General features: G+C 39.8%; 1 protein-coding gene and 1 long non-coding RNA gene across 5 annotated transcripts in view; one reads left to right on the top strand and one right to left on the bottom strand.

The window, feature by feature from the left end:
* The window catches only part of TDRD3 (tudor domain containing 3), a 306,660-nt gene that overhangs the window by 242,029 nt on the left and 50,164 nt on the right, over positions 1 to 14,467 (bottom strand). The window lies entirely within an intron of this gene.
* The window catches only part of LOC144262453 (uncharacterized), a 63,342-nt gene that overhangs the window by 3,982 nt on the left and 44,893 nt on the right, over positions 1 to 14,467 (top strand). Inside the window, exon 3 of one of the 2 annotated variants that reach the window (XR_013345519.1) lies at positions 12,885 to 12,902. The exons of the other annotated variant lie outside the window; for it this stretch is intronic. This is a non-coding gene — a long non-coding RNA (uncharacterized LOC144262453). Of the gene's footprint in view, positions 1 to 12,884; positions 12,903 to 14,467 lie in introns of those variants that run through there. 2 annotated transcript variants of the gene reach the window in all.

The raw sequence follows: 14,467 nt of genomic DNA, 5'->3' as shown, positions 1-14,467 counted from the left end.
ACATATATTTGGGGGAGTAGCAGCAGCAGAAAGCTAAAACAACAAGGCAAAGCACCAAAGCACTCTCTCTGAGTGAGAGAGAGGAGTAATAGTATGTTCAAATTGCATGATTTCTGCCCCAACTACTCCCTTTCTTCTACCTTTATTTACTTACTTTATTTACTGAATTTAGTGTTGGTGAAAATTAATTACCTGGACACTCTGGAGAGTGACAATTTTCTCTCTCTATAGCACGGGTCTAGTCTAGTACGGGAATCACCAGTGCAAGCTCACTTACACTGCTCACTGTCTTGATGCCTTAGTCTTACAGAGAGGATCAACTCTGTGCTTGAGAGATTACTTCCGTTTCTGTGCCTTCCAAAGTTTTTCATCTTTGAATGCCAATTAGTTTAAATTGGGATGATGATTTTTGGAACATGGATGCTCTTCAACTGGGAATTGAACCAAAGCCATGTCATTTAGGCACCTGAACAGCAACTGGATCATCATTTTGGGGCATTAATGATAATGGGCTAGATTTAAACTGATCCAAACATTTCCAGTTCCCTAACCATACAAAACATTTTTTTAAAAGTTGTTGTACAGCGACAACAAAATTACATTCTGCTCCTGTGAAAAATTCAGATCTTAACTGATGCAAAAGAAAAATATAAAAATTGTTGCCAATGTCAGTAACACCTTAAATAAAGCAGAAAGGTAAACAGCAGGCATTTCAGCCTACTTAATGGATTCTCACAGAACTATTACTGGACTCCTTTTTCCTCTTCCCAAGTCAGTCATTCATTGCTGAAAGTGTTACTGAGTTCCTGTAAAGTCAATTACCTCTAGATTTGCTGTATTACATAAATTCATACCAGTCTTCTTTAATTCTCTCCTCTAGCCTTTTATAGAACTTCTAAGACCTCTAATCTGTGTCATGTAATCAGCTTGGTTACTAGAGGCCATGTACATACCAGCTGTTTACTGTATGCATTATAAAAATCAGTAGACTACCGCATTTTATTATAGTCCTTTACAACTTCAGAGATATAAACCTTAAAGCTCTGTTAGGACTGCTGTACAAAGCAGAGTATTAGATAGGGAACATGTTTTCAAAATTAAATCGGATTGAAGTACTGCCATATAAGCTCTGCATATGAATATTGATGTATGCTTTGGCTTAAGTTGTAGAAATGTCTTTTTCAAAAGCAGCAAAAACTTCATCTTTTTTGTTTCACCTTCCATCTGTATATAAAATGCATGTTTGATAAGTGACGAATAGAAGAAGTTGTTTCATCACACTGAAGATTTACCAAATGAATAAATGTAAGCAAATACAGTTTACCCCAACGTTCAAGAGGAAAAGCAAACTGATAAATATCACAATTTCTGGACAAAAATTTTATTAAATTTGGAGTTAAGTTTAAATATGCCTGAAGAAGAAAACTTTATAAACAAACAAAAAATATCGGTTGAAAGCCAAACCATTTAAAGTTAATGATATACTTAAACGCTAAATTGGGAAGGTATATGGGAATGTAGTTACGGTACAACAAAACTGTAGATCTTCACTTGTGTCCTTGCCACTCTCGAACTCTCCACGTAAAACAGATACGTGGAAAATAAAATAAAGTGGGAGTGGTTAAGATTCAGTGCATGCGGATGCTGCCTATATTTACTATGGGAAGTATAGTTGAACTGTTTTCTTACCTACTGATAAAAGGGTAATGACAGGTTAACTGTACCTATTATATTACAGCCAATTAATATTTTAATTGATATGGTTAATATGCCTGTTTGGCTGGTATCATATTAAACCTCATGAGCATTAAGTATTTTACCTGTAAACCAAATGCCAGGGTATATAGGATTTAAGAAAAAAAAAGGTTTTAAAATTTCTAAATATTACAAAGAGAAAAAAAAACAATGGAATCACTTTATTTAGATTAAAACATTTCTGGCATGTTTGACAGCGCAGAGCTTCCTACATTACCCAGTTTATGAGAGTAAGACCCACTTCCTGTAGAGGACACTGCTCTTCAGGGGTCTGATCCTGCTTCCATTGACTTTTATGAGAGTTCTGACTAACTTCAGTGAGAGGACTGGGCCCTAGTTAAGCAGATCAATTAGTTCTTTACTGAGAGAAAAAGCAGATATTTTTAACTTAAAATCAACTATGTTCCCATGGCACACAGAAATGAGAAACTAGATATATCATTAACCATAAAAAGAGCACAGAACACATAAAAGAAATCACAATATGAAAATACAGAAATGTACACAATCTAGTCTTCAAAAATCTATTTTTCTGAAAAATTTCTTGAAACTAATTATTGTAATTAAGTTCATGATTAATTCCCTAAACTTCGTTGTTTTCCAAGTGCCCTAATATTTCTTAATTACAGGATCTTGTGTTTTTGATTGGCATAATGCAGAGTTTGTACTTTACAAACATAAAACCCAATATTAGTATTTGGAAAACAAGTTGACAGAACACCGCCAAACTCATGCAAACATTACACCATTATTTTAGCAAAGCCTTCTTAAACAGTTGTGAAATTCAAGAAATTTAATATCACTGTTGATATTTCCAAAGATCAGTATCTCTACAAATACTCTCTCTCCTTACTAGTCAGCCTTCTCCAGCTTTATTAATTTATCTTTATTTGTGATATTCAAAGAACTGTATGTATTTAATGAGGCTTTAATTTTGATTTTTAATATCTCCATGAGTGTGATATTAGTTTAGGCAACTGCAGACAACTAATTAGCATATTAAGACTAGTATATATGATTTCTCTTTTGTTCATAGGTGTGTATCAGAGCATAATATGGTCCAAGTTGGTTTTGTCGTCGTATTTTAATTTTTAAAGCATAGTATACGATTTCTTGCTCCTTCCTGCTATTCCTACTTAAATCTCCTCCTCGATCTAAACCTGACAGCTCTCACTCCAAGATTAAAAGTGTGTGTGGAATAAATATATTTATCTCAGGTTATCATATAAAATATATGACAGCATGGTGTGGTATCAGGATTTTGTTGCCATGGAATTGCCACATAACTCACAAGTACAGCCTAAGTTCAATGCAGGTTTTTTGTTTTCTTCTATTTTGGGGGGAGGAGGGGCGGGGAGAAGGGAAACATCTCTGGTAGCTGGAACATGATTCTTTATTACATTATCCCTACCTCATATATGGTATATATGCACATATCTAATGTACACTGGCCTCTTTTTGCATAAACACAAGTTTATACGCTCAGACACTTGCATGTGTTTTTTAAGGATTATTTTTTGCATGCACCAATTATCTTTACACGGACAAAAAAAATACTTGTCCAAATATGCTCTGATGGTAAATCACTTGCATGTGCAAGCTATAGTGCTCAAAAATTCACATGGAAGTGTCTGGGCCAGCATGAGCCTCCTTTAACCTGTATTGCTCCCAAGTACATTTTGAACCAAAAAAGCATACAACTTGAAAATATTACTCACACTCTAACCTAGAGAGGTATGTTTCTTTGTTTCAATATCTCTTTCTCCATATTTTCTGCCTAACATACGAATTCACCCTTTACAGTCTAAGATGGATACAAAATGCCATAGAGTTTTCCATTTACTGGTTTCTCCCAAGTATTTTTTTATTCTTATTCACTGTTTGGAGGTTTTTGGTGGGTTGGTTGGTGCAAAATGAAGTACATGATCTCTGAAAAGTACCAGCTAATATAAACAAATGCAATATTTTCTGGAAAAAGAGATATAGAACTGTACCACTCCAAGTCAATGGCAAAACTCAAAAATGACATCAGTGGGAATAGGAACAGGCTTTACATTAAGTGTCATAAGTGAAGAATTCAGCTCCAGCACCCAACTTAACAGTCCAGCCCTCCTCCACACAGATTCACAAAGCAGTCAGTGGCCAACTGAGCTGGGTATGCTGAGTATTGTGTGCACCTGGATGGTAACCAATCCTACTCTGTCCTTCATAACCCATCATAATCCAGTTTTGTGTTAACCTGTGCCAAAAGTCCTTTGGCTCAAAAGGAGCTCTCCTATTAGGCAGAAGGGAGCCCTTCCGTCAACTCCACACACACACACACACACACAGCCTTAAGAAGAGCTGGGGGTGAAGCAAAGGGAAAACTACAAAAAAGCAAATATCTAGAAGAAAACTCAATTAAGTCAAAAGCCTAGATGAGCTCCAGGAAAAGCATGGCCCCAAATTAGCACTCTCTAAAAGTGAAGGAGTCAAATCCTCATTTTTCTTCTTCAGTTAGTACTCCCAAAGGACAGGTCAGATGTGAGGGTCAGCAGAATATTAGGAAATTGATTTTCAAAAGGTTTTAGAATTATCTACATAGACTTGAGGTTACATGTGTATAGAAACTTCTGGTTGGTAGCTTTGCTGGCAGACACAGTAAGAAAAATAATATGAGGGGAAACTGAGATCATCAAAAAGAAAAGGAGTACCTGTGGCACCTTAGAGACTAACAAATTTATTTGAGGATAAGCTTTCGTGAGCTACAGCTCACTTCATCGGATGCATCGGATCATCAAAATAGCCATCATATTTAAACAGCTACCCTTTGAATTTTTAAGAGATTTCATCATTAGATAGGTTTCAGAGTAGCAGCTGTGTTAGTCTGTATCCGCAAAAAGAACAGGAGTACTTGTGGCACCTTAGAAACTAACAAATTTATTAGAGCATAAGCTTTCGTGGGCATAAGCATCCGATGAAGTGGGCTGTAGCACATGAAAGCTTATGCTCTAATAAATTTGTTAGTCTCTAAGGTGCCACAAGTACTCCTGTTGTTTTTGCATCATTAGATACAGTGCCAAAAAAAACAAAAACACATGCATATGGCAATGGGATGGCATTTTATTTGCTAACCATTAATCTCAATTATTTTGATCAGCTAGCTTTTAGTTCTGAAGGCTCATCTTACATTGACGGGGCCAGGTCCCTGGTGTTCTCAGATTCCTGTGCTGCTTTTGAGTTCAGGCTTCTCTTTAGAGTGGACAGTCAAATGGGTTTCAAAAGTAGCCATCACAGGGGCATGACATTGACAAGGATGTTCTTTATTGGTTCCAAGAAGTCATGACAATGTCACATTTTTAGAACAGTCTTTGGGTAGGCACCAGGCAACATGATACATTTTTGATAAAAGAAAACAGAACACCTCTTGTGCATACCTTATAATTTAAGCACAGAAATTAATGCTGAAACTGAAAGAGTCAGATAGTCCTTGAGAAAACATTAAGATTAAGGGAACAGATCAGAAGTCAAGAATGCAGTAAAGGTTACCTTGAAGTATTTACAGTCCATAAAAGATTTATTAGTGGTGCTATGGCTGATGGACTCACAAGTCATCATCAAATGTGATCACCACATGGACCTGCAACTGCACATGGATGTCTCTAGGAGGTCTTTGGTTTGGAATCTATTTTTCACGAGCTGGAAAGCTGCTCTGTACTGGGTTTAAACCAAGCTGAAAAGGAGTATACATTTTAGAAATTTTCTTGATAATAATGGTAATTAACCAAGACAATGCTCTCACCTGAAAAAAGAATGCACTTCAGTCAAACAGCTAAATGGCTGTAAACACTGCCAACTGCCAGATCACCAGAGGTTATGGGCATAGTGAAATAATTAGTGTTATGATGTCTCTAAAGAAATATTTACTGACACCTTCTCTTGATTACAGAAATAGGGTTTCATATTTAATCTACACATATAATTTGGCTCATAGAATAGCATGCAGGCAGTTTGTGTGGCAGGATGCCAGCCAAGCAGCTGCTGGCAGCATTTTGTGACAGACAGCCTTTGCAAGAGGTATTCAAGCTAGGACAGACCCACTCAATGGCAGAAGACTACCTGGACTCTGTCTCAGTAACAGCTCTACAAGGATGCACTGTGGCTTACAGTCCAAGTCATGTGTCTAGGGGCTGGGCAGGCAAACAGTGTATCTGGCAGGGCAGCCAATCTGACCTTAAGGTTGGCCAGCGATAAACAGCAGCTAATGGCTAGTCTGAACAGCTACAGCCACTCTTTGCTGCAAAAGTTACATTCATTTCCCAATTCTGTTTAAATTTGTATTGTTTGTTTATTTAATAAAGTTTGGCTTGGTACTAAACTACCCTGGCTTGTAAACTCATCTTTTGGGCGAACCTTTGGGCATCTGATCTCAGTTCCTTTAGCCCTCCTAACCACACATGGCAGTGTCTGGGTTTTTTGCTAGAGGATTGTTGGCCCTCCTAAGCAATCACAGCCCACACCAAAGGTCACACCTCTAAGAACCCCTCTTCTTTGCCCTAAAAAAGGAAAGTGCCCCCCTTCCAGCTGTGTTGGAACAAAGGCCTATTCATACTCTCCTGCTGCAAAGAGGAGGACAGGACATAGAGGAAACACTCAAATCCTTATCATCAGTGTATTTACTGGTGTTTCATTTCTGGATGCACATTGTTCTAATACTGACTAAACATTGCTTTCTCTTCTGTTTGGGTCAAGCCAGAATTGCATTTGGGCATGTTTCAGTATATTATGTTACAACTTTGGGTGAGGTCAAAATTTATTTGGCTGTTTGAGTCAGGAACATAGGTAGGCAGAGGTATAGATTCCATGTGGAGTTAGGACTGAGGGCATGTCTACACTACTACGCTACATTGGTGCAGCTGGTGAAGACACGATGGGAGAGTGCTCTCCCATTGGCATAATTATTCCACATCCGCAAGAGACTGGAGAGAGTGTGTTCAACGCTTTAAGCCAATGTAACTTACATCGCTCAGGGGCTGTTGTTTTCACATGCCTGAGCGACGCAAATTATATCAACTTAAACAGCAGTGTAGACCAGCCCTTAAGACTCACTTTTTGTGAATCATCTGGTAATAAAATTCTAACATGGTGCTCTGTACCTTGATACAAGCCAAGTATGTGTAGCTGTCCTTCTAACATTTAAGGCATGCAGGAACCGATTTTGAGCTTTACATTTCCTTCACTATTTTCCATCTACTACCAGTGATAATGATAAATACTGTAGTTCTTGGTGGATCTTTATGAAAAAGTTAGAACAGATCTATACATAAAAATAGTCAGTACTGTACATTCAGTGAGGTATGTATACTGTAGAAAAATTATGTGATTATATCATCCAAGATTCTACCATAACACATATCTACAAGGAGGCCAATTTAAGGTTGCACAGGTAGCCCCAATACTGGTGTTTCCAAACTTGGAAATGTTTGACTTTGCAGCCTTAACATTCTCTTTAACAAAGTTTTTTGTAAGTGATATACATGTATATTCATATACTCATACAAACACGTCTATATGATATTTTTAAATTTTTGGCTTGTTATTCTGTGGGACTTGTTAGCACACACACAAAAAATGCATAAATGCTAATTATTTTTCCTTAGCTCTAAGCAATACTCTCTCCTCCCATGTAAATAATACATTGTGGGAATTTTTTTTTTTAATTCATCACTTCTTTCCATAAGGAAAATTTGTGGTACTTCAGAAGTTACTTTCCTCTACCTCACACGATCTACAGAGGACTGACCAATTTCAATAATCCATACCACGTTTTACATTTGGTTTCCTTCCATTTCACCCTTCTTTTTAACCCATGAATATATATATATGAATACTCCTACTGCAGCAATGTAAGGTATAGATGAACTGAGTCCACGTGTATTGTCACAGAATACAAACATTAAAAAAATAGAAGTGAACCTGAATTATTGCAGGTGAAGGAGAACACACAGCCACTTTTCCCTTGAAAATTACAGTGGAATAGTTCCAATAAAGGAGAAAATGATTAAGTAATAAAAAAAAAAATTCATGGTTATTGACAACTGGAAAAAATTTCAGCGCCAACCCCCAGAAACAAATTAAATGGCAATAAACTTTGTTAATGGAGAGTTAAGGTTGCCTGGTGATAGCTCATGGCCTCCCAGAATGCCCAGTTCAGCAAAACTCAAGCTTATGAAAACCAGGAAATGCAGAATGAAGGTAAATGCCCAGGCAGACTTAACTCCTGGAGCTGGCACTAGCCACAGGGAATTATGTGCATGCACGCCAGCTGCATTCAGTGTGTTAGATACAGCTGTAATGAATGGTGGAGGATTAAATTGGAGCAGCACAGAAGAGCTGTGATTGCGATATTCAGTCATCTTCAGGGCTTTGGCCCTCTGTGTGTATGTGTGAGCCTCTCTACCTGACCCCTGTGTGTATGATCAAAGGAAAGAGGTACATAGGTACCTTGGGAAATCCAGTATGCCTCATGTTAGTACTACATTGTGTAGAGGCTGCATCACTAGTAGGGCACAGGGGTCTTCTTGCCATGGGTATTGTCAGCAGTTAGGAGGGAAACAAGTGTTCTCTATGAGTTCAATGAAGGGTAAGTGGAAAGTATAGGGTTTGATGGTATCATATGCACAAGGGTAAAGGGACTGTAAAAGAGGCTGAAGAAGTTGTAAAAATATAGTGCATGTGGTGTTCTTTCTGTGGAGTAGGCTAAGCATATGAGTGTACACAGTGCCTATGCAGTACAGAAAGAGAAATGTGTTGGTAGGGGTGGTGGTCAATTGTAGTTTTCACGTAGATGTGCAGTTCAGATGCTCCTGGGGACAGGTAATGATAATACCTAGTTCTTACATAGTCCTTTCATCAATTGATCTCAAGGAAGTTAATTACTCCCCTTGCACAGACGGAGAAATTGAGGAGAGTCCAGGTTTCTTGAGACCCAGTCCACTGTTCTCTCCACTAGGCAACATCATTGCTATGCACTTTTTAAGTCACACACACAGGTAGCGAAATGGTGATAATGGCTGTGCTCTGAAATGGTTGGTGTGTAATTGTTAACAGCCAGTGAGAGAAATCTCAGACCGTTCTTCGTCCCAAAAATGTGACAGTTTTATTACAAGGTACTCACAGTACCTTTAAACATGCAAGAGAAGACTGGTATATATCTTTTCTCCCTCCCCGCTTCTCCACTGTTTCCCACCATATATAGCTCTCCCTACCACCATTTCCAGCTCACCCTCTCCCACTCCTGTCACATTAAGCCATTGGTATTTTAGAAGCCAGGTGACCACAAAATCCATTGATAAAACCTAGGGTTTTTTCCTCAGACACATCTTACTCAAATGACCCAAAATTTAGATCACTAACCCTACAGTACAACACCCTCCCCTGCGCGCACCGCACCCCCCAACATTCTGGAGATGAATGGAGATTTTGGAACACTTAGAAAAATTGTCCTTTAAACATTGGTTTAATCTTAACTGTAGCAAAGACTTTGCTATACTATTTAAGATTTTATCAGCGACTACTTTGCTATATGCAAATTCCCAGCACAGAATATTCCTGAAAGTGGCAAGATCTGAGAGGTGTGAAGTGGCTCATTCATCTTAACAGGATGCTCTCAACTGAATGACCACACCCCACGGAGATTGATATGGCCTGAAACAACTGTTTGGAGACATGTGAACTGCTCCATTCATGTTGGCTGGTGTTCCCATCCTCCCTCCCCAGCATTGCAGAGCCTAACGCTGTGTCTACTACACCGCCTTTAGCAACACGGCTGTGCTAGTACAGCCGTGCCACGAACAGATGCGCAGTGCAGCCACTGTTGGTCAGCAGCAGAGAGCTCTCCTGCTGGCAAAACACTTCCACCCACAACGAGCGGCATTAGTGTGGTCGGCAAGAGAGTGCTCCTGCCGACCAAGCCCTATTCACACCAGCGCTTGTCGTCAGCAAAACTTTTGTCTTTCAGGGAGAAGGGGGGTTAACACCTCTGAAAGACAAAAGTTTTGTCTTTCACTTGCCAGTGTAGACGAAGTCTATGATAAGCATCAATTATCATAAGCATCTCCTTAGCCCAGTCACGGCAGCATGTGCATGACTCCAGTATGTCAGTAGTGGGCTCTCCACCAAAGGAGCAGGCTTCCCAAGATCCTGACTCACATGGGGGAGGGGAGGGGGAAGAAGCCCAGACACCCCCAAAGGGGCAGGCATCCCCAGAACCCGGCTCACGAGGAGGGTGTCAAACCCCCATATATGGTTTCCCCCTCCCCTGAGTGTGGCACAGACTCCCCCTAGAGGGACAGGGGCAGGGAGGGGGGCTCAGATACCCCCTAAAAGGGCAGGAGCTGCCCAGATCCCAGAACACAAATGAAGACAGGGAGAGGGGCTCAGAATCCCCCAGATTCTGGCACACAAACAGAAGGAGAGAGTGTGTGGGTCTGACAAGTGCCCTGGCCTCTACTCTCCCTCAGTCCTCCTGCCACTATCCCCTCTCCCTTCCCAGTATCCCCCTATCCTCATTTGAGACTCCCAACTCCTCTCCAGCGATCCCCATTTATGCCCCCTCACTGTAGTCTGGCAATCCTCTCCCCCTACTCCACAACCCACTCAACTCTCCCCTCCCAAAAAGAATTCACTTGTCCATCGACTTGGCACTGGCTGCTAGATTCAGGATCAAGGGCTTACTGTTCATGCCCTTGAGCTAACCAACTGCAGTGAAAGCTATCCACTTAAATACTCTTTGGCTCTCTCTTTGCACTTGCTCAATGTAATCTGTTTGCTCTTGCATTTTAGGCATAAACCTAACCGGAGAAGCAAACTCTTTTGCTAACAATGTTCTCATTTTGCTCCCCACCCTCCAAAGAGCTAAATGGGTGCCATGAAATTTCTGGGGATAACCTCAAGTGAGTGCGACTCTTGAGCCAGGATTAGAACCATGCTTTGATTCCCTGGTATGGGCAGACACACATTGGCAATACAAGTCAACTTGAAGAAAAGCTGTTTTATTTTCAGAGCATTTTACACCTCAGGAACCCCTTACTCAACTGACTCCAAATTTGGACCACTGACTGAACCCTTGCATCACTATGAGGTAAACTAAATATCAAGATAATCCAATTAACTGTGTGGATTTTATAGCATTTAAGATTAAAGCTTCAACAGAAAACTGGTCTTAACCCAACTGTAGCACAGCTAGCATTCCACTACAATCTAGTGTTTAAAAGGAGACAACTCTACATCCTTTATCCTAGTACCCTGAATAAAGCGAGATTCAAAAAAGTGAGAAGTTCCTCAGTGTAAATAGTAACTTTTTGAATTTGAATAAAATAATTATTTTACACCAGTTTGGATGCCCATGAAAACTTTTGAGAAAAAACTGTCCCATCACTAGAAAGCAATAAAGCTCCAGGCAATGAAGCTTTTCAAACTTCACAAGACTCTTCTCAGACTTTGATGCCACATATTACATTTTCAATTTCACACCCTGCATTCACTTTGAAGTCTTATTCATTTTTATGGCACTACTGCCTTGGGCATCCTTCAGATCCTTAAATAACAAGGGGAACTACACTATCAATATCTGTGCCACAGTATATCACACATCCTGATTTACACATAGTTTTTGTTTCAGTGTTACTATTTTGGGGGCAAAGGGAGTTATACCAGGACAGCCTCTAGCACAGATGCAGTTATATCAATAGAAAAGGTGCCTTATACCAGTACATCTTATTCCCCTTCCTATACAGGTATAAGCATACTGGTATGCTTCCATCCATACGTGCATCCACATTAGGAAAGCTGTACCACTTTAATTATACCATAATAGTTAAATCAATATGTGGGTGTATAGACCAGCTCTAAGTCACCTTAAGGCTTACTCTGCTACAGAAGAGAAGGAAACTAAAATCAAAAGCTTAGTAGTAAAAACCTATCACAGTATAACCACCCATTATTTTGCTTAATGTTCAGTATTTTCTACAGATACGTAACACTGCATTAACAGTGTAGTATCATGCACAGCAATTCACTGTATATAGTGTCAGATTAGATTTAGGACACTCAGTTGTCATTGTCACAGATCCACAGGATGGGTGCTACACCACCAGCTTTGGAACAGTCTCCTGGAGGAACTCACTCAGTGTGCCAGAGCCCCAAGGGGATGCACTCTTCCTTCAGGATAGGCCACGAGGCCTCATCATTTCCTAAGACTGAACTTCTGTGGCTTCAGCACTCCGGCTTCACATCACAAGCTCTATTCAGTGAGTCCAACTGAGACAGACTCCTGATAGAGACTTTGTATGTTCTTCAGGAATTAATGCATCTCACCAAGCATTTGCAGAGACACTTAAGCTACGTTGTCAAAACCGTAGGGTTTATTCGTCAGCTGGCACACAACATAGGAAGTCCTCAGGTTAGCATAGAGAAATAAAGGTTAAGGCATAGATCATTCTGGTTAGCCCACAGTGCCCAGCCAAGCTGTAGGAAACCCCAGGTTCAGGTTCTGTCTCTCTTCATCTCACCTCCTTGTCAGTTCCTCTGTGAGGACCCTAACTCCCTCCAGCAGCCAACATTTAGCCCCCTGCTTCCCCCTCAGACCTTCCCAAACTTTTGTTCTGGAGCTAAGAGATCTTGCTCAGCTTCCTTGCTGAGAGGCGGGGAAATCCATCTCTGTCTTGGTCTATGGTTGATAGGTGTCAATGTCCTGGTGATTGGATTTGCCATGGTCTTCTCAGACTCTCCACTGATATGGGATCAGCCTTGACCAGTCCTTTTTAATGGCCATTCACATTCAGCTAGGCAACATTCATACCTATCTCTCTTAGCCTACCCTGAAAGCAAACAGTAATTTTTCTCTCTCACTGAGTAACCATGTGCATTATAGGGAAAACTGAGGCACACAGAAGATTCATAGTCTTATTACAAAAAATTCCTGCTTCATCACAGTCATATTAGGCTTTTAATCAAACACTGCAGTTATCACAAAATTTAAAAAAGTATGTTTTCTACATACTAGAAATGGTTAGTTTCTTCATTAACCAATGAAGAAAAAGCAGCCAAAGCCTAAATTAGTCATTAAAATTATGAAGTTTTATCTACAGAACAAAGGGTGTTTGAAGGCTACAACAACAGATCAGAAATACTTCAGAGAAAAAGGCGGATGGTCCAGTCATTAGGAGACTAACCTATGAAGACCGGAGACCAATTCCCTGCTCCTCTACAGACTTCCTGAGTCACCCTTGGCAAATCACAGCTTGTCTACGTCTCAGTTCCTCATCTGTAAAAACAATAATAGCACCTCTCTACCTCATAAGACTGTTGTGAGGAAAAATGCATTGAAGATTGGGAGGCACTCATTTGTAGTTACACCCAAGCTGCATCTACACTAGAAACACTACAGCAACAGCTCTGTAGTGTAAACATTTACTACAATGACGGAAGGGGTTCTTCCGTCACTGACATAAATCCACACCTCCAAGAGGTGATAGCGCAACAGAAGAAACCACAGCTTAGGTAAGCTTAATTACATCACACAGAATGTGAAATTTTTCACAATCCTGAACGAGCTAGTTAAGCCCCGCTAATTTTTTAGGGTAGATCAGCCCACAATAATTACTTATGTTTTAAGAGATCAGCTACCACTTCAAGGGTCAGGAAAAAATTCTGCCCATATCATGCCCTCCCCTCTCCACAAAAAAAAGGGTAAAATAGGAGAAGAGGGGAGGGGTGGGTTCCTGTCCAGTTTTAGCGCTGAAGTTGTTCATAAGTCTGTCTCACTGTAGTGATATAGAGTTATCTGGATGACCTTTTTAAGTTATCTAGTTTTACCTACTTCCTTCCTTCCTCTCCTCCCCACCCTATCCCGCTCCAGTTATGGAAACCCAAGGTTAACTTTCTGGTTGGTTATCTTCTTTAGGTTTTGGTATGGACTTGAAATGAACACCTGTGGTATTGATGTCCTTAACAGATTCCTAAAAGGCTTATGTATGTATTGGTCAGGACAGCTGTGCAACACTGATGTTTTGTCATCCCAATGAGAGAGTGTTAATTAACAGAGTACAATGGAGTAAAACATCATTGCGTGCAGAAACTCAACATCCCAAAATGTACATAGCATAGCACTTCTCATGTGACCAAGAGGAAATCTGCAGGCATAAAGTAATTCACACAGTGGCTCTAATATAGGGCCTTTGGCTACTACCTTTCCAGCTTTTCTGAAGCCAATGCAGTCATTGTAGTGTCATGTAGTAATTGTTATGTGACTATGTACGCTTCTTGAAGTTTGCATGCTTATTAACTATTAACTCCAAAAGTATAGTTTACTAATTTTCTGAAAGCAGTTAAATGGCAAAGTGGGTAAAAGGGATAACCCTAAGTTTAAAAAAATATATATTTTTTTTGTTTATGAAGAGCTGAAATCTGAAGATAGGTTCAAAAGGGGTCTGCTTATATGCACGACACCCCTACTTTTAATTCACCAAAACCCCAAGAATATGATTAAATTAAAAAGCCTATGCAAAGATTTCATGAGGAAAAAAGGCCTCAAAAACAAATTGTCTAAATAAAAGGCATGTATAACAAGATACTTTTAATAGGTTTGATGTTAATATTAAATATTGGGATAAATTTAATGTTAATAAAGTACCCCTGTAACAATGTATAGGGTGTATGATTTTTCAAAAAA

The sequence above is a fragment of the Eretmochelys imbricata genome, chromosome 1, assembly GCF_965152235.1.
Source record: "Eretmochelys imbricata isolate rEreImb1 chromosome 1, rEreImb1.hap1, whole genome shotgun sequence".
Taxonomy (NCBI): Eukaryota; Metazoa; Chordata; order Testudines; family Cheloniidae; genus Eretmochelys; species Eretmochelys imbricata.
This window is presented reverse-complemented; position numbering and strand designations above follow the sequence as displayed.